This window comes from Falco punctatus (genome assembly GCF_963210335.1).
Source record: "Falco punctatus genome assembly, chromosome: 3".
Taxonomy (NCBI): Eukaryota; Metazoa; Chordata; class Aves; order Falconiformes; family Falconidae; genus Falco; species Falco punctatus.
In genome coordinates, this window is record NC_137582.1 from 49,067,393 (window position 1) to 49,090,819 (window position 23,427).

General features: G+C 37.4%; 1 protein-coding gene across 6 annotated transcripts in view; it reads left to right on the plus strand.

Annotated features, from left to right (window-relative positions):
- The window catches only part of ST18 (ST18 C2H2C-type zinc finger transcription factor), a 218,361-nt gene that overhangs the window by 74,404 nt on the left and 120,530 nt on the right, over positions 1–23,427 (plus strand). For 2 of the 6 annotated variants that reach the window (XM_080381469.1, XM_080381468.1), the window contains exon 1: positions 1–23,427. This exon is cut by the window's left edge and continues 25,793 nt beyond it; it is cut by the window's right edge and continues 19,415 nt beyond it. The exons of the other annotated variants lie outside the window; for them this stretch is intronic. The gene's annotated coding sequence lies outside the window, so the exon portion shown is untranslated. 6 annotated transcript variants of the gene reach the window in all.

Here is a 23,427-nt window from a genome sequence, read left to right on the forward strand (position 1 = left end):
ATGAATGAATATAAATGCAGTAATCTTGACTTTTGATATGTAAAAAATCCTATTTGTCAGTTTAGATCAGAATCATAGTCCAAAAGTTAAAAGCTAAATATGAGATTTAATAATAGGAGATATTTATGACCTTTGATACAGCTTTGATTTCTGAAAGATTGTCTGTATAAAGGTGTCTGATCCATTTCCTGGGAGAATGTCCCTTACGTATTGGATGCAGGCCACTAGAAAAAAATAGTTTGACTCACGGCTTGTTCACCATCACTCTCTTTCCTTGGATCTCTTCAGATACAGGCAGAAAGCAAATTGTTTTCTAGACTAATTTTTATGACTGTTTGCTCCTGGCCTCCTTTTTCATGCTTATCCCTACACATAAATATAGGGCTACTCATGTGACCCAGCTACATGCTTTTCATTCATAGAATAGTTCCTGATTGTAATAGTGCTGTTATGTCTTCTCGTGACTGGAGACATGTTCTTTCATGTGCAACTGAGTAGAACCTGTCACTTCACCAAAATACAGATACTTTTTACAGTGTGGACATATTCTCGTCCAGTAACACTAAATACCAGCATTTTGTGCAGAGGACTGGTGAATTCCTATTTGTGTGACAAGTGAAAAATCTCAGTACCCAGTGCCTTCATAAGAGACGGTGAATCCATTGAAGCCATTTTGCTTCACTAGGCAGGTGGATTGTTCAGTACAATTCCACAACATTGTGTTCCTCCTCTGCAAGAAGCAAAAAGCATCAGGTCTTACATGGTAGAGTAGTTTACTGATTCGTGCAGACAATCAAGTTGTATATTGCTCATTAGATTCCACTTACCAGAATAAAAGATCCTAACAGCTACACTAAGGAGAACCTGCAAAGGGAGAAAGGAGAGCAGCAGAACAGGCAGGTTTCTGGGTGTGGCCATTAGGACCATCACAGCAGGTCACTCTGCCTTTTGTAAGGACGAGATGGGCAGGTTTGCTGAACTGATTTAACACAAAAGGGTTGAAAACGACTTGCTGAAGTTATTCTTAAGTTTTCTGAAAAATTAGAATTTACTCAGTGGTTTTATTCTCTTCCATTCTATATCCACAAGCCCAACTCTTCATTATTCTTAGGGGGCAAATTAAAGTTGTAGGTAAAAGGCGTCTTAATAACTGCTGGATAATAACAAAAGTTCTGACAATTTAAATTGATTTTCTACCTTAGTATTAATAACTGCACAGCCATTATACAGCTATTAATGATGATACAGCTATTATAATTACAGCTATTGTAATAAATGAGGAAATTATTTCACTGGCTTAAGCAGAAACATTATAGTATCATCTATATGAAATGGCAGTTTTCCCTCTCCTGCAGATACTTCATTAGCACAATCATACTTCTCTAGTAGTAGCACCTAAGAGTCCCTTATTGGTATGAAAGTGTTCCTGACAGCAGTGCCAAGTCGCCTTGCAGTTAATGTGAAGAGGCCTGAACTATAAATATTTTCATGACCTTTATGAATGCAACCAGATTGTTAATTTTAAATTACAAGTATTTGAACAGGTTGAAAAAGCTGGACTGTACCACTGAAAATTTGCTATTAACATTTTTTTCCCCAGAAATGTATGTTCAAGTGATTAATTACTTTATGTTACACTTGTCATAAATCTCCCTGGTGCACAGTGCTCCCCCATCTGTCTGTCTCATTGCCACATTATCTCTTGCGGTGTAAGCTTAGTTCCTTCCTCTCCAGATACTTGGCTAGATAGATACCTAGAAGGACTTCTTTATAGAAAAGGGGTGCAGAACTCCATCAGAGTACCATGTGCTGTCAATTGGGTTGTTACACAACTAGTTTTTAGAGCTAGGGATTGTCTTTTTAATGGTATGCATAGTGCCTCATTAAATGGGCTTCTCCAAGACTCCACCAGCCACAGCTGAGGTCTCTCAATACAATACAATACAATACAAATCTCAGTACTACTACAGTACAAAAATAACTATATTCAGTTCAGACGTCTTCCTGGTTTTAATCCATCTTTAACAATAGTTGATAGATCAGATCTGCCCTTTATACTATAGCTAATAAATAGTGCCCTAGTGCAGAAGTTCTAAATAAGGTATTTTGGCTGCTAAGATGGAAGCCCTTTTTCCAGAGCTAATGAAACTTTTATAATGCTGGGTTGTTCCCTGTCTATCAGATCTTGGAAGACAATTTTATAATCAGGTCTTAACGATATAAATGCCTATGCTTGGTACCTTCAAGGACATCTTTCGCAGCTTTGTGAATAAAAGATATTATCACCTCATATAAAGTAGGAAGGAAAGATGAGGTGCATGAACCTGAACTGTACATCTGGGGCTAGTTTAAGGTGCAGTGCTTTGTAAAATCTGATAGTAAAACTAGACTTCCCTGAAGCTTTATTTGGCAGTTTAAAAAAAGACTGGTTTACTTCTTCATGTAATATATCCACATCTAGTATGTATCCCTAGGCCAGAGCTAGACCGAGGGGTTTAATTCATTGAAAATAGTTTGAGATTCTTACAATAACTTTTGTCTTAGAAGCACATGGGTAGATGTACAATTAGCCACATGTCTCTTACTCAAAAATAACCACTGTGATTTACTCCTACTGTATATAACTTGTGACTTCTCATTGCCTTAACCTTTTAAATTCATAATTAAGCAGTGAGTTTGCCTTTTTGGTCTTGTACAGATCAGCAAAACTGGTTCTTCCATTTAAACTAGTATGTGCTTGTGTATACAAACACGTCCCTTAGCATACTGCTTAATAATCAGGGATGTTTCTTGTGTTTCATATTTTGTGTATAACCCTTTGGCACCAACCATTTCAGTCATTTTCTGTCCTTAAAAAAACACAAACAAAAAACCAAAACAACGAGGAAAAAAATATCTGTTGTATAGTCTCAAGAAGGAAGTAATTTACAACCATGATGACACACCCACAAAGATCTATGTTTCCCCCATCATATTTCTACTTTATTCCATTGAGCATACAAGCATATATATTTTTTCCATTTTCTCCCTAGAAATGTTCGTTCTTATTTAACTATACACTATGTATTGAAACAGGGTACATGTAAATAAGTTTTAACGACAGCTCTGTTCATAAAAAGATTAAAATAGGATACCAAATGTTTAGTCAATTGTTAGGCTCTTTGATTAGATTCAACACATCAATAGCTTGTTATTTTCATGAATTACTATAATTCTGGCTGTTTCCTGTTTGTTTATAGCATATGTTGTTTGCATTTATATTGTAATTTGCCTTGCAATTTGCCATATAATCTTAAGGAAACATTTAATGTTTCCTTGATATATAAGGTCCCCTACAGTTAGGTTTTCAACACTCAAGCTCAAATAAAACATTTGGATTTAAGCAGAAGAAAGGAAATTAATAATAAGACATTAATAGGAACTTTTTCAAAGTGTTTCAGAACTTTGAGAAGAAATTGTTTGAAATGCATCTGTGTTGAATACACCCACAGCTCAATATGACATCCCTGATAATTATGCTATTGAAGGCTGACTAGGTAGTATTTAAAACAGAAGGAATTCTGTCATTGATTATACTGGGGCAATACTGGCAACTGATTACACTGGGTCTTCATGTGAGCCATGATCTCTCTTCATGGAGTTCATTGAGCATGAGCAGGACCACACCGAGGGACCACCAGCACTTCTCAAGAATGTGTTAATTGGAAAACAGGGATTTGTCATAACCAAAGTTTCTGCTGAAAGCAAAACAGACAATACTTTTGTTAGGAGTGAACTTTCTGATGAAAGTGAAGATGTAACAGACCCTCAACCCCAAATACCTAACATCCCCAAAATTAGGGAGTTCCTCATAGGTGTGTACCAGGTTTAGGCTTCTCTTCTGGCTGATTTTGACTGGGGATTGGAACCTAGGTAGTTCTGTGTTTCAAGCAGATAGTTAACAGGGAATTACAGTATATCTACATGAAAAGCTATAAACAGGTGAGAGCTTCTCTGCCTTTTTCCTAACATATGAGGGAAGATACAGTAATTCTAGCTCTATAGAGTGCTATTGTTACCGAAATCTCGGAATGAAGAACTTATCGACACCAATGTGATGTAGATAAGCAGACACTTCTTTATTAACGGCCGGGTGGGTGAGTGAGTCTTCTCACGATCAACACACACCAAGTTTCAAAATCAGACACCATATATAGAACTTATTCATGCATATTCATTAAATATTCATGCGTAAGCATGATATTTTAAAAAAAATCATTAACATATTCTCCTCCCATATCCGATTCTGCGCAGTAAAGGTTAGAAAGGTCCAGAAATGGGTCTGGGGTACGATTTGGGTAGGTGGTATATGAGTCGGTGGTCGCGATCTCCCCCTGCTGGAATTACCTTTTACTAAAGTTCACGGTTTCTTGGCAGGTAACTACAAGCTGTTCCAGTTGACTCTCCCCAGTTCCCATTAATCCTATATTCTGACATTTCAATACACTTTCTACATACAGAAGACTAGTTAACTACAAAACCCCCTTTCAAACCCTAAATTTATTACCTAAGTTTTAAATACTGATTCTAGCCCATTCTTCTGGCCTTGGAACGGGAATGTACAAGGGATTTCATAACAGCTTTTACTGTGCAACTATAAGTTTCATTAAAATATATTTCTTATCCCTCTATATTTCTATTAAAAATGATTTTATAAAATCAAATAAAATCAATCAATCTTAACTTATTAGCAAATCTGTAACACTATGGTAACAGTGAAACTCCTAAGCCAGAAATATGTCTGTGTATATTAATGTAGAAATACCCTGTCCGCCTTTTTCAGAAACATCTGCTGTGTCCCCCTCCCACCCACCACCACCAAACTAGAACTATAAGTGTTGTATAAATAGTTAAATATTCAGTCATTTAAAGAGAAACTGTCTAGGAAGGTGTTTAGTGCTCATCTTGTAAAAGATGTAGTTTCAAATTGTTAGTCTGAATCATAAATCGGCTTCAGGTTTCCTGAAGTATTTTCCTGCCTTCTTTGTCTCTCTCCTCTCAAAATCACATTTTTTTTTTTTCTTTTCCTTTCATTTTTTGTCTGGTTGAAAATAATCCCATAACATCATTAAATATCGAAGAGAATTCTGATTTTGCAGGTAGGCAATACCGAAGATAGCCTTCACATTATAACGTGCAAGGCATCTGAAGTAATACAAGTCACCAGGAGACTTTACCACTCTCCAGTAGCTCCTGGGGAAGGGTAACTCTGAAGTTCAGTGCACTTAACTAATCTACGTTAAATGCGAACACCTTCCTTTCACAAAGCATAAAAGACAAATTGTGAGGTGTTATAGGATATTAGGGTGGCCTGCAATATATACTGGGCTAAAGGAGGAACACAAGAGAAGAAAGATAGATAGCACTACACTTGGAGCACAGTGATTTACAGAGGTTCAAATAAAATCCAGGTAGCATCCAAGCACACTGCAGGAATTGCAAAAGGACAAACCAATAACTGGAACTCTAAGGATAGTTCTATATACATTTACTGTATACTGAGGAGGTTTTACTTTTAGAATTTTAAAAATTATTAAATGTATTAGCTTTACTTTATGATTTCCATTGTTGGAGCATGTGTTGGACATCTGCCTACTTGTAGCTGTTTTTCAGACAGTTCCCTCCTATTTACCAGCTTTTTATCACTTTAATTACATGATAAATAGTACAGATTACAGATTTTTCCTGATTAATGTTGCTACTGAGGCATTCACTCTTGGAATACAGTTACAAGAAAATATGTATTTACTCCATCTTTAGGATTGTTTAAATAATTAAATAAATAATTGAAAAAAAAACACCACACCAGAAAAACCCTTTGTCACTTTGTAAATCTTTTAGAAAAACATTTTTGTTTTGCCAGATCTTATGTTTCATACAGACGGCATGTACCATGCTAACAGTCAAAATACCATATCCCTGTAATATCAATATTTTATACACAACTGTTTCATAAGCTATAACCTTGAAACTTAAAACAATGATTCTCTGTCATAATAAAGATAATTAGGGATGAGCATCCTCATTCTGTTCATTTTTGATCTCCTCCTAATCTCTGTAAGAATATTAAACTCCAGTAATCCATAGATAATATGGTGGGAGTGACTTACCACAGTTGTGTACTGTGATCAAATTAGTCACCTCAGAGACATTTATTTTCCTACAAATGAGAAAAACAATCCAGAGAAGAAAAATAAAATAACCTGTTACTTTTGTTGTTCACACACACACACACATTCTACCTGGAAAACAGCTATTTGTAACAACAAATGTAAGTGTAGTTCTCAGTGTTATCTGGGGATTTAAATTAATTCTATGACAAAGGAGAAATTAACAGATTATAGAATTTTGACAAGTCAAAGGTAAAATTAAAAAAAATATTTGGGCACTTTTGTTTTCATCTAATCAGCATGTAAATGGGATTTTTGTGGTGGACTTCATACATTTCAAATATATAGAGAAGGGTTTGAAGATGTGGCATGTATCCTTGTAGCACCAATGACCTGTGCTGAAGTTCTGAGAGTATTATCTCACATAAAGCCTGTAAAACTTCACCAAATAACCTGCATTCTCTGATATTTCTTACTTGACTAGATAAGCAAACTCAGATTCTTCAATCTTTATTTCTAAATCATGTTTTCTAAACATTATCCATTGCTGTTGCTTTCCTCTGGACTGTTTCCAGTTGATCCACATCTCCTTGCCAAAAACTCCATGTGATACAGCCAGAACCAAGTAGAGTGGAAGAATGACTTTGTGAATCTAACATGACACTCCTATTTGTACACTGACTCTCCATCATTGTATTTATATATCACAGTGTGATGTTTGCTTTTTTCTTCACACCGCTGTGGTGCTTTTAAAAATATGTTCATCTTTTATCCTCCAAACACTTACTCAAATGCTTAAATTGACTTGAGTTTAAGGGGACAATTCAGGTGTGTAAAACAATGCACATAGTTAAGCATTTCAAGGGTCAAGGCCAAATAACACTGTCAAGGAGTTGTTATAAACCAAACTAAAGAGCCGAGTTAAACGCACACTAAACCAATTGCAGAGTTCTCTAATGAAATTAAATCTTCTGATCTACACTTTAGATGTGGGATCTGAATGTACTGTTGTATAAAGAACTAAACCTGTTACATTCGTATTCTGCATCGCTGATCTGCTGTTATCTCATGGAGACAGAAGGGAAATTATTTTATTTATAATCCAGTTTTGTTTTAGTTTTTGAGTAAGTGGAATATATTTTGATTCACTGACTTGCGATGTTTTATCAGGATACTAGTCAGAGTTATTTTTTGAAAATACCAATTAAAAATACAGAAATGCTTCTCGTATTCTGGTAACAGATTAAGCAACAATGGATTGCTCAGATAAAATGTGTTTATTTCAGATTTACTTAAGGAAAAAAAATAAAATATATGGTGTTCAGTTTTCTTTGATTTTGTCAAAACTTTAGTACTAATTGTTTGTGTCTTCATTCATGCCACCTTAGGTGTGTAAATTTGGTTGGCTTTTTTCTTCTTTGTTATCATATCTTGTTACTATTTTTATAGACACTGTCAAGGAGTTTTTCTTTTCATCACTGATTTTCTTAATAATTAATTAAAAACATCTTTTTAAATTATTTTTTATTATTATTTAGACATTTTTACCTATGTGATTATGTAAAAAAACATTTACCTAAAGGTACCATTATTGAACTGCTTTTAAGGATGTTCAGTACACAACAGCTGACCCATCATAATGTGATTACTCATGTTGCCTTCATTTTCATTTCAACCAGAATGCAGGGTTTTCTTGGTCCTATTGTAAGAGCAGAAAAACAATTATTTTATGCATGACTGATGATGGTGATGGAGACTCTATATGGGACACAGCAGGAAGCTGAGGACTGCTTGGTGCTTCAAAATACTGTGTATTTAAGCACGTTCAAATGTTGTAAACCTTAAGTATGCAGCTTAGTTTTATTTGTAACTTCGGAATTTCCAATCTGCTGTATATATATTTTTTTAATTCTAATGGCACATTGAAAAAATAATACTTTTCAAAAAATGTATGATGCATCAGTTTTAAAGCACAAATGAGTTCTGACTAAGTGGATGCTTTACTAGGCAAACTGGTGTTAGAAGTTAATTGGGTTTGACTAGCAAGTCCAGTTATTGGCACAATTTATAGCTTTTGCAGAATTGTGACCATTCTGCTATCATACAGTAATATGCACAATGTGAGGACTGACAGTAAGTGCTTGCTATCTGACAGTAAGTAATGAATCCTAGTAAAAAATATCCTTATAAAATAAACCCCTTTCTGAAATGAAACGGAGTACAAGACTATTTTTCAGGATGCCTGAACATTTATTACATCAGCATACAATTAACTTTTCATTGTCTTTGCGTGTGGTGCCAAATCCGTTACAGGAATGGTCAGTTGTTGCTTCTTTGTGGAGAAAAAAGCTTCGCAGTGAAGAAAAAATTTTTTAGAAAATATTGTTATAATTAACAATTATTCTGTAATTTGGGAGACTTCCTTGTTATTTCTGAAAAACAGTGTTATAACTTAAAATCCTAAAGTAACATTTCATAAATCCTACTGGTCTCTTGCATTGTAATATTTTTTTCATCATGTGCTTGAAGTTAATTCAACTAAAATAAAACATTCTGCAAATGTTTAGACACACAACTGATTCAATCACTTCAATAGTTCCTTTAGTATCTAGCATAAATTTGAAATCTCTGAATAAAATCACATGTATGTGGAGTGCTATGTGATGCATTTTGGTTTTGTATAGAATTGAGTTAATCTGAAGAAGCAGTTAACTAATGTAGATGGAACCATTACTATGAGTACATAAACTTTGCAACTAAAGGCAGTTTCTTCTAGGAGAAAAATTACTGATTTGACACTACATGTGTGACAACAATGTTTGTCGTTCTATATGGGCACTGTGAGCATTAGAGGTTGCTAATACATCCATCCCCCACTATTTTTCCTTTAATTATCTGAAGCCTGGAAAAAACTACCTCCCTTGAGAGCTTAACTATTGTTAAAATCCCTGTTTTCCTGCAGGATAACCGACTCCTGGCAATTGCCCTGAAGCCCAGAGTTTGCCTTTGCAGGCTCATGCGTGCACATCACACCACCCGTCTCTTCTCCTGACTGCCAATTCCATCCCAATGAGCTGGCAGGGTGCTCAAATTCACATCAATTCTGTTCCGTGATATTTTCATCAAGTTGCCAAGCCTTAATTGCATAAGTGGGCTACATGGTTTTTTTTGTGCTTGCACACCATTGTAAATAGGACTAGCTACATGATGCTGTCCGTAGGATATTTTACATTTCAATATTCTCATTTTTTTCGGGGGGATCACTTTGTGTTCATCCCTTCCTAGGTTGCTTTTCTAGGCTTCTCCCTCATATATGCACCAATGAGTTTAGTTTGTCCTTGACTTTACATCTCAGAGAAAGCTGATTTTGTCACTTCATCAGGGAATTCAGACAATTCACAGAAAATCTGCAGAAGGCCAAGTCCTTTATTGTCTGGTTTCACTGGCACTAGGTAGATCACGTGAGTCAACCAAATGCTCTTATAGAGAGGGAATGATTCACCATCCGCAGCTGTACCTGGAATCATGGTCCGACCTCTCCTCTGCTATGCGTACTCAAGCCTGAAATCAGCTGCCAAGGTGATGCCAACAGCAGTTTTGGTACCACTTCAATGCAGAGGGTTTGGGAAGGTGGAAGGAGAGGACGGGGGGGTTTAACTGCTGAATGGGAGAGGCTTGAGAACTAGGTCTAGGAGAAATGCAGTAGTGCTTATATTCTCTGCTTCTTTTTCTGGTTGGCTGCTTAGTTCCAATACTGATGTTGCAAAGAGTGTTACCGTGATTTTTTCTCTGGCACAGCATTTCTAAAGCAGTAAGGGGAGTAACCATATTGCAGTTACAGTTCAGGTGAGGAAAAAAGTACCAGACCTGCAGATTCTGATATTGATGTTGAAGATTAAACCAAAGACAGTGTTTGAAATTGTTTTTATTCCACATAGTAAGCATTTAATAGGTCCTCGTGTAAAATCTGAAACAGAATTATTTCCAGCCATCTTTAGAAAAGTACAGACATTGGTTACTCATTCCATGCTACAGAAAACTGTAATAAAATGAGAGGTGGAGTATCAGTTTTGATGCTGATCTAATACCAAAACTTCAAGAAACTAGCTTATATAAAGCGTAAACACAAGGCTTGTTTATTCAAAAGTCTTCTGATTCTGTTACTTGAAAATACATCACTACAGGCTTGTTAGACGTCGGTGCTAGGAAAGCTCATGGAGCAGATCATCTTGAATGCCATCATGTGGCATGTACAGGACAACCAGGCGATGGGGCCCAGCCAGCAAGGGGTTATGAAAGGCAGGTCCTGCCTGATGAACCTGATCTCCTTCTGTGACAAGGTGACCCTCTCAGTGGATGAGGGAAAGGCTGTGCATGTTGTATACCTAGACTTTAGTAACACTGTTAGTGGCACTGTTTCCCACAGCATTCCCCTTAAGAAGCTGGCTGCTCATGGCTTGGATGGCTTGGGTAAAAAACTGGCTGAATGACTGGGCCCGAAGAGTAGTGGTAAATGTAGGGAAATCCAGTTGGCAGCCAGTCACAAGTGGTGTTGCCCAGGGCTCAGTATTGGGGCCAGTTCTGTTTAATATCTTCACCAACAATCTGTACAAGGGGATTGAGTGCAGCCTCAGCAAGTTTGCGGATGACACAAAGTTGGGGAGGAGTGTTGATCTGCCTGAGGGCAGGAAGACTCTGCAGAGGGATCTGGCAGGCTGGACCGATGGGCCGAGGCAGAGTGTCTGAGGTTCAACAAGGCTCAGTGCTGGGTCCTGCACCTGGGTCACACCAACCCCACGCAGCGCTACAGGCTGGGGCAGAGCGGCTGGGAAGCTGCCTGGTGGGAAAAGTCCTGGGTGTGTTGGTCAACAGCCAGCTGAACATAAGCCGGCAGTGAAGACCAACAGCATCCTGGCTTGTGTCAGAAACAGTGTGACCAGCAGGACCAGGGCAGTGACTGTCCCCCTGTACTCAGCACTGGTGAAGCTGTACCTCAAATGTTGTGTTCAGTTTTGGGCTCTTCCCTACAAGACAGATATTGAGGTGCTGGAGCATGTCCAGAAAAGGGCAACAAAGCTGGTGAAGGATCTGGAGCACAAGTCTTATGAGAAGCAGCTGAGAGAACTGGAATTTAGTCTGGAGAGGAGGACACTCAGGGGGGGACCTTACTGCTTTCTACAGCTACCTGAAAGGAGGTTGTAGGCAGGTGGGGGTTGATCCCTTCTCCCAGTTAACAAGTGACAGGACATGAGGAAATGGCCTCAAATTGCACCAGGGGATGTTTAGATCGGATATTAGGAAAAAAAATTTCACTGACAGGGTTCTCAAGCATTGGAACAGGCTGCCCAGGGAAGTGACTGAGCCACCATCCCTGGAGGTATTTAAAAGACGTGTGTGTAGATGTGGCACTTAGGGACATGGTTTAGTGGTGGACTTGGCAGTATTAGGTTTACAGTTGGACTTGATGACCATAAAATCATTTTCCAATATAAATGATTCTATGATTCTGAATAACCAGAAGTCTAGACATGCTCCACTGTCTGCAACTGATTGTAACTGAAGAAGCTACCACTGCCCTTTTATCTCTGGTTGCCTATCAGTAGTCTTGTAGGTGAATATAGTTACACCACCTCAAATGAATTCTTTACTTACTTTTAACAGAAAGTTGAATGGAATTAGATGTTGAGGTAAAATACATGCTCTTATGCTGAATATTGTTTTTTATCTGCAAGAAATTGTTAATTACTCTGTGTTATTGGCAATATGCAATTACAACCCATAACTTTTCAGTGTTTAGTAACTGTTTTCCTTTGCATTTCTACATTTATACATTGACCACAGTTCAACATTTCCAGATCAGTCATCACTAGATAGATTAGAAGTCCAAAGAAAGACCCCATCAACAGGCCGCTTTAGACAGTAGTATTAGACACGTCGTGTAAAGATCATCTCTCCCTACATACTCCAGAACTGTAAAGAAGCACTCAGTGACTTCAAGAAGCAATTCATTCTTAGAAAGTAACATTCATCTCATTTTCTGCTTCCATTCACCGCTTAGGGAATACTTTGTGGACTACATTCCCAGGCAGTACTGTCTTTAAAAAAAAAAAAATCCCAAACGCTGATCTCATAAACGTATAGCCAGATTATTTTCTTCTTATAATTCCTAACTGTGCTCTTGGAGGTGTATCTTGAAATTTTGCTATATGGAAATATTTATCATTTTTTCTGAGTCCTGCATGGAGAACTCAGTGCCTCTGGACACCTGAACGTGTTCAGAAAAGTGAGTATGTTAAAAGGACAAGACAATGAAATTAAATTGAAAAACCCAACTAGACAGGGCAATCCTTTGCTCCTTTGCAGCCACTGAGCAAACAGGGTGTTATGCAAACCAGGAAGTGCTCGTTTTGCTCAGTCATGTTTTAAAATAATTATTGACTTTTCTCCGTGCTGCTGTTTATGTGGAGATATGTGGCGTTGTATTTTTATGGTGCATAAGTTGCCTTCACAAAAAATCACTGTTGACTTCTTCAGTGCTGTGAGGATAGAAGCACAACCTAGCAGTGGCAACAGCTTTGAATAAATTGTTCATTCATTTGGATGGAATATCAAAACGTACAGTAACCTATACATCCACCTGCATCAAAGGAGTACATTTCACATGCCCATTGGGTACATCACATAACACTGAAGTGAGCGGAGTGACAACCACTGACTTTATCACTTGTCCCACTGTCACAGTAACATACTCAGATTATTCAATAATTTGGTTTGGGGATTCAGTTAAGATATAACAGCATATACTCATACTATAGAAGGTGTGTACTAGAATGTATTATTATGCCCCTTTGAGGAAGTATTTTTGTTAGTGTAATGAAGTATAGCTGAGTCAAGTAAAGATACATGTCTTAACAGCAGCTCAGAATTTAAACCTTTAAGTAAACTCTACATCCTTTCTCTCAACCATCTATCATGAGTATCATGGTGCCAGTACCCAAGGTTTGAATGGCTCCTGCATAGCTAGTCAGAGAGCGGCATGTGGGGCTTTTGCAGGAGTGAAGCCCTGGCTGGCTGCCCAGCTTTCCCTCTCTTTTCCTGGGGGTTGGAACTGTCAGGGGATTCCCCAATAACAATCACTGACCCGCTGGCTCTTCTGGCAGCATGCCACCAAGTTGTGAAACTGCTGAGAATTACATGTCCTGATTCACCCTCGCATATGCCAGGGACCTTCCAGCCAGGAGAATATTCTAACCTGTTAAACAAAGATAATGCACATATTCTACCTCCAGTCAACCATTCCCACCCCCACCCCCCCACCCCTTTTTAACATGAGGCAAAATATGTGCTTTGACTGTTGGACTCATGCAAACACATGCTGAGGTCTCTTTCTGTGTTATGTTTTACTGAGTTAATAGAGTTTTTGTGTAATAACTTTCATACCATTTTTTGTTTCATTTTCATGTGAATACCAACACAATCTTACTTCAGGCTCCAGTCCTTTGTGTTTGTGTTAATGCTAAAGAGTTCTTGGCAGATTTTAATCAAAGGTGATGATAATGATATTTTATCTCAGTCTTCATTTCTCATTTTAACTATTACCTTCAGCTGTCTTTGGGCTACAGATGCCAGCTTGCTCCACGCTGTATAAAGCAACTTTTTGCACATAATATTTCATGCTAATTTTTGCAGTGGAATCCTGAGTCAAATAATGACTAACTTACCTAACCCTTTCCTGCAGTAAGGGTTGCAGGATTACCTTTTATGAAAATGAGAGTGTAATGAAATATTTCACTGGGATCAGGACTAAGTTTCCCATATAACCTGGTCTGAAACCTTTGTGTGGCATACATTCTGTTGAAATTCTAGGAGAAAACTGAGCTATAGGAGTTCATGGAGGTTTAATGAGACTTTCTACTCTGGAAGTTGAAATAGGGGCTTGGAATTAATCATGTCTCATCCATCAGGGCCTAGTTAGGTACTTTATCGAAGTTCTAAAAGATTTTTCTTGATGAAATACTTTACGGTTTCCAAACAAAATTATCGAAACTTTTGAGCCCTCTTAGGTGTAGTAGCTATAGGTCATAGATATAGCAGGATATCATATATAGGTGTATCAATACTGTAGTCTCATACAGTTCAGTCACACATCTCTAGGACTATTTTATCTTTTTAGAACAAATGATGCTGTAAACAATTTCATTTATACCTAGCAAATAATTCCTTGTCAAATCCCTTAGAATGCAAATTCACCAAAGATTTCTAACAGATTTTATAATGGGTTCATTTCTGGTACAATTTTGAATTTTAATTACACAGGTTAACATTTTTATTGTTTTTTAAATTAATGCCAACTGCAAAAAAGCTTTTTGAGAGACTGTTCAGTAATTGTAATCCTGCAGATTCATGCATTATTTAATCCCTTTTAACATGTCAAATAAACATTTCTATATTTGTTGTAAATGGAACATCATGGTAACTCCATTTTTAGTCACATCATAGATACAAGAAAAGACAGTAATAGTAACCCATTTAACAATATATGTGAGTAACAAGCTATCATTATATAACGTACAGATGTAGTCTTTAAACTTATATGATCATAACAGCATTTTTTTAAATCAAATTCCCCTGATGCCAGTTGGAGTTCTGAACATTGAATCGGTTACTGAACATGATTCAGCGGGATGGTGGTAAAGGATGAGATTCTTCCCAGTATGTTCATTAAATGGTTGTTTTGTATCTCCCAGCTATTGCCAAATATTTACTTCTCAAATTGCACCTATAGCAGTTCCTGCCTGTTTAACAACCATTGTACCACATTTTACAAAAAAAAAAAAAAAAAAAAAAAAAAATCCAAACATTTTTACACTGTTCTAACAGCAAGCAGCAGGTGATCTTACACTTTTGCTGTATAAAAGCTGGTTCATTGAAGTTGGCTTGTGCCTCTGTGAAGAAGCTACCTACAGGTGGATGAACAAGACACGTATGTGTAATCATGTTTCCACTTTCTGAACCAGCAGAATGACTAATTTCCCCTTTAGAAAGGGATGATAACTTGGATGAAACCTTACTGAAAAGACTGGGTAGCATAAAATTAATTCATTAAGTTTAGTTAAAACCATGATCTCAGATGAAAGGAAGTAGTTGTCCAAAATTGTTCAAAAGATTTTCAGCCACTTAAGTGATTTCACTAATATTTCAGGGTTTTTTTTCCCAAATATGTCTGTCTTTAACAATTGAGCATTTTGCCTTTTTTATAAATGAGTGAAGCAAACATTGTAACTCATACTTTTTAAAAAACTTAAGGTGAAGCTAATAAAGGTAACCACCACTTGTATTATTCTACTTTATTTACAAACCTTGATTAAAAATCTATGAAACACACAAATTGAAACATAAAAAACCCACAAGCTGTGTTTCTAAGTGGTGATAAAAAATGTGGATGTGGACTCTGCAAGGAGTTTCCTTCAAACTTTTCCAGTCTCATTGTGCTTGATTTTGGCTAGCCATGGAGTGAAAAGGTAGGTTTGTAAAATCCAAAGCTCTTCTAACTTTCTGACTCACGTTGCAGATGCCAGACTGTGTCTTGAACACAGGAGGAAGAGCAAATAGTATACTCTGCACCATATGTTTTCCCACTGGCCTCACACCTTGTTCTACCCAGAGGCATTTACCTGTGAGTACATGGGTCTGTGACTTCATTCTCCTCCATATGGCAGAGTTGAGCAGAATTATATGGCAACAGGCCTTTACAAATAGCCAGCCTCTTTTTCTCGCCATACATGCATGGCTGGACAGGGAACTGTGACTCCTTTAAGTCATGCATCCTTCCAGTACTGTTCCTCACAACCAGATTTGCCTGAGGTGATGTCACATTGGAAGATCCACTGGAGATAAGTTCTTAAAGATACCTATTACTTAATGCAGTAAAGCGAGTGGTATCTACCTTTTTTTTCACTTATTGGGGCAAACACACGCACAAATGAAATTCACATTTGAATTGAAATGTCACGTATCTGCTTTGAGACCAAAGCAATGATTAAGATCATCTTGCAACATACTGAAAAAAGAAACCTTAATGAAAATCCTGAACTACTCTAACGTACTGTGACACACACTACATTGCAATAATTGGGTGTGTGAACAAACTGAATGCAACTGTATTGCTGTTTTGCTGTCACTAGCAGAGATGGCATTAAATACCTTAGCAGCTTTACACATTGTATCTCCATTACTAATACTAATGATATCTACATGGCAATCCAGAAACATAATTACTTTGCCATCACCACTCCCATTATACTATATGAAAGAAAAATGAGACCCTAGCTTTTCTGTATTCCAGGCATCACGATACCATGAACATGAAACATAACTCTGGAACTGAGGAAACATATTGAATAGAATACAAATCAAGAGCTCAAAGACATAAGCATAGCTCCTTCATGTGCTTGCTGATGGAGGATGTCCTCTGTGAAGACTTGCTCATGATCTGAGCAAAATGCACTTTTATTTTCAAATGCACTTTGCCCAGCAACACAGATGTGAATGGGCCAGACTGGTGATTATTTGAAGTTATGGGGTATTTTGTGATGTATCATGGATATCGCCCATCTAGCTTGGACAAATTTGTAACACTTTTAAAACATCTACCCTAGTATCATACACTAACTGCATGTCAGGTGTTCTGGAAACATGCTGTTACGTATTCCAAAAGCACATGCATGCCTAGTAACTAATATCCCAAGACACACAGCAAGGCTGCCTTGCATAGGGCATGCACTTCATTGTTTACAGTCAGATATGCAATTTATCTTGGCCTCACTGGGCATTCTATATGCATGACACTTGATGTAACTTTGCCTACAATGGTAAAAGATCCTATTTTCTGCTGAGTAATGATACATTTGCACTGTGTGTTTATGTGTGTGTGTGTGTGACAATCTGCCTGAAAAATTCAACTGAGAGTATCCTTGTCTGTGCAGGAGATAATATAGGTACAACATAACATAATATAGCATATAGCATAGCATGCTATTTAAAGTAGAATTTATCATGAGCCATGTTGGAGGTCAGTGTTAATTAAGCAGATTGATCTTATCAGTAGTTAACTACTGTAAGGCTCAAAAAAAACCCCACCAAGAAACCATTTGGTTCCCCTCCACTCACTTTTTTTTTTTTTAAGGGAAGAATAAATGATATTTCTAGTATAGCTAATGCAGTGACAAGGACTGTCGAGCTGCATTTCTTCAGTTATCATGAACCCAGGTGTTAAACATGGCACATGACACCAGTGCGCACCATGCAGTGAGGCAGGGGCACTGGATGCTGACAGAGAATCAATAATGAAGTGGAAAAGACAATGACGCTCTATGGCATTGTCTCTCTTCTTGACAGATCTGTTAAGCCCCAGAAGTATTAATTCAATTGCTTCAGTAGCACCAGACTCTTTGATTTCATTCAGAAGTCAGCACTCATGGGGAGACTGAAAGCAGCATCTATAATGCATAAATATGTTTCATGGTCCTTTCTTTGTAAATACTTAGTTATCTAAATTGCTGATACAACTGGTTGAGTCATAGTGCGTTCCAATCTTTTCTTCTCAAAGATAGCCATTTCTGCAGCAGAAATCCAATTTTAAATCAGAGCTCCCCCTTGGATTAACTCCATACTCGAGCATTTCAGGGAGACTCTAGTGACAAATTTAGTTAAAAGTTAATGAATTCAGTTTAGATAAATGAGATAAAGGGTGGTGTACAACCAAAAAATTGGACTATGTTACTAGTAATGATATAGTAACAAATCTACATTTGATTATTTTTCTCTCTCCTCTCTCTTCATCGTAATGACCACTGTAAATGTACAATGCTTTCTACTCTTTATTCACCACTGTAAATACAGCTACACTCAATATTCATTTGCTTCCAAATCCCTGTTTCTCCCAAACCAGGGAAGACCTGAGTAATATCCTGGTAAAACACATCTGAAGCCTGTAGGCTGGAAGAGCTTAGCCAGCCTCTGCAATCAATGTTGTTCTACAGACAAATAGAGAACCTGGGTGTATTCTTTTTTAGCTCACACAACTTTCAGAAGCTAACATTAATTACTTAAGTTTTAGATCAAAGTACCTAAACTACAGTTAATTTTCATTCATTGACTTTTCATTAGTTATAATGGGCGTTGCATGCTTTCAGTGTTTTTTTAAGATTAAGCTATTTACACAGGTTATTCAATCTTTATTTGTGTGTCTGACATTTAAGGATCATTCTCTGAATACTTAGACCTCTATTTTCATGTGGGTACAGACAAAGAAATGAGAATGGTAGATTTAGGTTACTTCCATATCATCAGGCCAAGTAGCGCTTGTGACCTGCAAGGTCCAGAGTGAAATCACAGGGAGCTTCAGCTCTATCATCCATCCTCACAGTGCAGTTTCTGCAGGAGGAAAACTTGGGTACATGGGACAGGTTACTTTTATGCCACACCAGAGTCAGCTAGTTCAATATTAGAAAGTAAAAAAATACCAGTACTGGAATTGAATCTTGGGAGGTATATTCACAGACAAAGTTTTAGAAATAATCTGGGATGTAAATGTGATTTGTGATAATGAATCATATAGGTCATTCATATTCTTCACTTGCAGGTTTTTTTTATGTTTACCTAAATTCCAAAGGGCAAAGTTGATGAAAAGATGTACAAACCCAGCATATGTCTATCAGTACGGAATAAATCTGAGAAACATACTTAAACGAACTTCTGCTAAAAAATCTAGGGGAGAATGTGAGTTTCAGCCAGCAATAGAAACTTTATTTAAAAGAACACACTGAGGTTCTGAAGTTAATATCCTATCTCATTGTTCTTTTAATTTTAGTTGAGTATACTTATTTTCTGTTTTAAAATATGTTCTAATGTGGAAAGAGAATGTCCACAGAGGGACCTGGCTGGAAATAGTGTTTCCATTAAAGCCATTATTGGATGTTTCTTTGGGTGAAACTTCCTGAATGAAGCCTTGTTCCTTAAGAATTCAGAACTCTTAAAACCTATAATTCTTTTTCTCATGCTAAAACAGGAGCCATGCAAGAGATGCCAAAATAAGATGTCATTTTGAAACGTCATTGAGTATGGAAAGTGGATGTTTGCACAATTTTGTGAACATGACTCTAATGGAAGAAAACAAGATCACTTTTCACATCAGTAACTCCTTTTTTAAAAATCATTTCGCCTTTATTTACTTTTAAAGGAGTCTCAAAGAATGCCTGCAGCGTTACCCAGTGATAGGAAGAATTAAGATCACATTAGAGACAGGAAAAGAGATAGAAAAGAACCAGGCAAGAAGTGTGACTTGCTACCATTTTCCTCTTGAACAGATTGTTCATCTTTTCAATCTGTACTCATATCTTTTAACTCATTAACTATGGAAAATTGGAAGCCACGTTATGAACAAACGTGTATGATCTTAATTCTTGTAACAGAGAAACAAATATTGCTTACAGCATTCGAAGGCTGAGTGTGCTATGTATAGCCTCATGGTACTCTGAAAAGGGTTTCATGTCAAACTGAGGAAATTACATTGTCCCAAATTTTCTCCAACAAGACATCACAGTAGATTATCTGGCTGCCACCACTCATCAGGCTGCAGCTGCTACCCTGCTCTGTTTGTCTGAACCAGCTCTCTCTATCTCTGCTGAAGTCAGACAGGATGCAGACCGTGCTCTGAAGCAGGTTGGATTAGCAATAATAAGGAGGCAGATTGAGCAGCCAGTAGAGTCAAACATGACTGGTGGTGCAAATCCAGGCTCACCCAGGCTTTTGTTTGCTGCTTTGGTACAAGGGCTGGTGGGGTTTATCCATCATAGCATTAAAAAAGAGTACATTGATGGTTTTGACCTCAACATTATCCCTTTGGTTTAATTTGACCTCCTAATTTTGCACCAAAGGGATGTGATTCTGCTTAAGAATTGAGAATGTACAGAGTGCTAGCAAAAATTTTGTGGCAATGTGTAGAAGCAGTGTACTGCTGGTAAAATGTTATAGACTCTCTCTATTTCAAAAGGTTTCATAATTCTGCAGCTGTATACAAATGATCCATTTTGTTAATCTGAGTGCCTAGGGTCATTAAAATTTTTTTCTCTCCTCTCCGAAGTAGTTTATTACTTTGAGAGAAAAAAAATCAGTTTAAAGCCAGGTAAGGGAGGAAAGCTGACAAAAACATAAATTAGAGGAAGAACTTAATTTAAAAAGTGTCAAAAAGGATAGATAGTCTTAGTTCAATAATAAAGCTTGGTTCAAGAGCCTTCTATCTTTAAATAAAGCATTCAAGCACTCCATTACCTGTATACAACCAATCTTTGATTTCCAATCTAAGCCTATTTTTGCTTCTTATGTGATTAGCATACAAATGCAACAAAAAAAAAAATGTGGCTACCCTGGTGACACCTAGGACATGTTTTTGACTTTCATGACAGTGTCAATAAGAGATTCTGTATTATTTTGAAGGTGAGTGTTGCATAAATCCCTGCTGTTTTTCTTGAATCAAAACACCATCACCACTGAGCCAGGTTATATCTACACTTCCTAGAATATTTCATGCTGTGCCTTGTGCTGCTTTACAGCCACACCAAAGAATTTCTAAGGATTTGGCTCTTTCTGTGCTATCATACTGTGGGCCGATCCTGGATACTTACTTGAAATCGCAAGTGTGCAAACAGAGCAACTGTACTTGGAAAGTAGAAACGTTGTCCAGAGTTGCATAAACAAACTTATTTTCCATAGGATTTCACGCTTCATGGAGTTCTCCCTGATAGAATATTGTGGCGTATGAAGGCATGGACTCTGGTTGTGGTGTAACCAGAGACACTTTATTGTCCAGAGAAGGTCAAATTTATACCTCTGAGCCCGGATACAAATTCCAGCTGTGTGTACCACCAGGCTCAGGGCAGAAACCGTTCATGCAGTTACGTGGCTGTATATCACTACAAGCATGCAGACACCTTTTTGCTACTAGATAACCATGTTTATCTTTCTTACTTTCCTTCACAATACCCAGCTGTTCTCTCATCTCCTGCCAGATCAGACATTATCCATCCTCCTCTCATACGTCTCTCTTCAGACATTCTCTATCCCCCATCAGTAATGGTCAGACGTTCTCTGTAGTCCTCTCACACATCTCTTTTCAGACATTCTCTATCCTCCTCTCCCACAGAATATCTTTCAAGGTAGTACCTGTAAGTTACAGTCCATTATGGGACTCTTATTTCAAGATACTCTGAGTGTAATAAAAGCAACATGCTACGAAGCTGAGGAGAGAGTTGTACTTCACATTATTTTCTGATAAACATTTTGCTTCTTCAATATTAAAGACTAGACATAAATTTGCCTCCCAAGCCAAAGATCAGCAACAGCCTGTAGAGCCAGTGATCACAACTACTATGCCAATACAAATCTGTGATAACAATTGTCAGCTGATTTCCTTTGAATATATACTGATTTGCATTGAAAGCAGCATGTGACTCAGTACATTCATCATTATTAAAATAAGAAAAGTATTCCTTTTTGTAATTCCACAACTTGGTGTAGAGGGTTGATGGTAGCTTGAAAGTCAGATGTGTTGTCCACTACTAACAAACAAACAAACAAACAAACAAACAAACAAAAGAAGTCAGTACAGATAGTGAGAACTATGAATTCCTTCTTCCTGATCCATGCCATCAGCTTGCTTTTCACATAGTGGGACCAATTGTAAGGAGAGGAGGTGCATAATTACATCTCTGTGGTTTCTTTTGGCTTTATGCTGAGATTGAAAACAAAGATGCCTGTTATGATGGTGAGATTTGTGCTGTCTGTCGTACTTTGTTTGGAACTGGACTAAGACAGCAAATAAATTTCACATAAATCATGCACTGAAATTGTTCCCTTTTCAGTACTGGGAGCAGTGGGGCCTGAGGAGTTTGCAAATAACTCTAATCTTCAAATCTCATAAAAAAAACCCACCAAGTTGTTGGCTATTTAGTTATTTAATTATCTTTATAGCAACAGCTGCAACATTTGCAAACACTCAAATCTGATTAAAATTAAAGATACTGAATTTACTAGCCAAATATTTCAGACTAATGATCACTGAAATGGCAGTTAGCCAAGATATTTAACGATTTAATTTCTGGTAGTGCATACTGTTTGAGTTCTCTAGGATCCACTGCCTCATTAATATTTCATTTGTGATGAGTTTCTGAAGTTCTTTGTAGCTAAGTTACAGCATCATCAAACTGGTTACTCTATTTTTTCTCATGAAGGAAATTGTCTCTTGGGGGATGATAATTGACTGCTTGGGTTGGTCTCTGAGGATGTTCAAGGTCTTTCAGGTTCTTTATAAGCTGCCATTTTTGTCTGTTATTTTTGTTGTTCTAAGACAAGCTGAGTGTCCAAATGGACTTGTCCTCTTAAGCTGCACAGCTGTAGTGAGGTGGATGCCCTCTTGAGGGAATGCTGAAACCCACTCTTCGGAAGTACATCCCTGGCATGGGGGTGCTTGCTCACTTTGCCTCTGGTCCATCTTGTTAAGAATTGTAACTGAGAAAGTGATTGGCTTCTACACATACCCTACGTCAAAACAGCTGGCATAGATTCTATCAAAGTTTTATTTAGGTGACTGTATTTTTGTTGCTGTCTGCCTTTACTGTGTTGCATCATTTTCTTTGCTACAATTTTGTTCTTGCTTCCAGCTTGACTGTTTCTTGGTTCCTTAGATCAGGAAATTTGCATGTGTTTTGGGGTGTGTACACAGACTTACCGACATTATAAGATGCTCTCAGACACAGACAAGTAAATGTTGTTAATATAGAATTCTAAATAATGAATAATGGCCTATCTAACTTCTCCCTTCAATCCTTTTCTTTTTCCTTATTTCATACACCATTGCATTTCTCTCACAGTTCCATTTTCAGAGACTGTAAGTTTTGACATTTTTACTTTCTTTCATTGGTCCTGTAGTCACCATGATAGTTTTGGTTGAAGGAACTGATGCTGACTGATGCACAGTCATCAGAGAATATTCTGCATTTGTAATGGTAGTCTAGCAAACATATATGTGGTTTTCAGCAGAATGAGACATGCTTGTACATTGAAAGCACTTTATTGCATGCACTGAAAGTAAGATCTTGCAAGATTATCACATTCTGACATGATATTTATTTTCTGGCTGCATGATGCTTACCTAAGCTTTTTTCCATATATGCCCAATTCTAGTTTTATTGTCCTTATATTTTAATAGTCTTTGTAACCT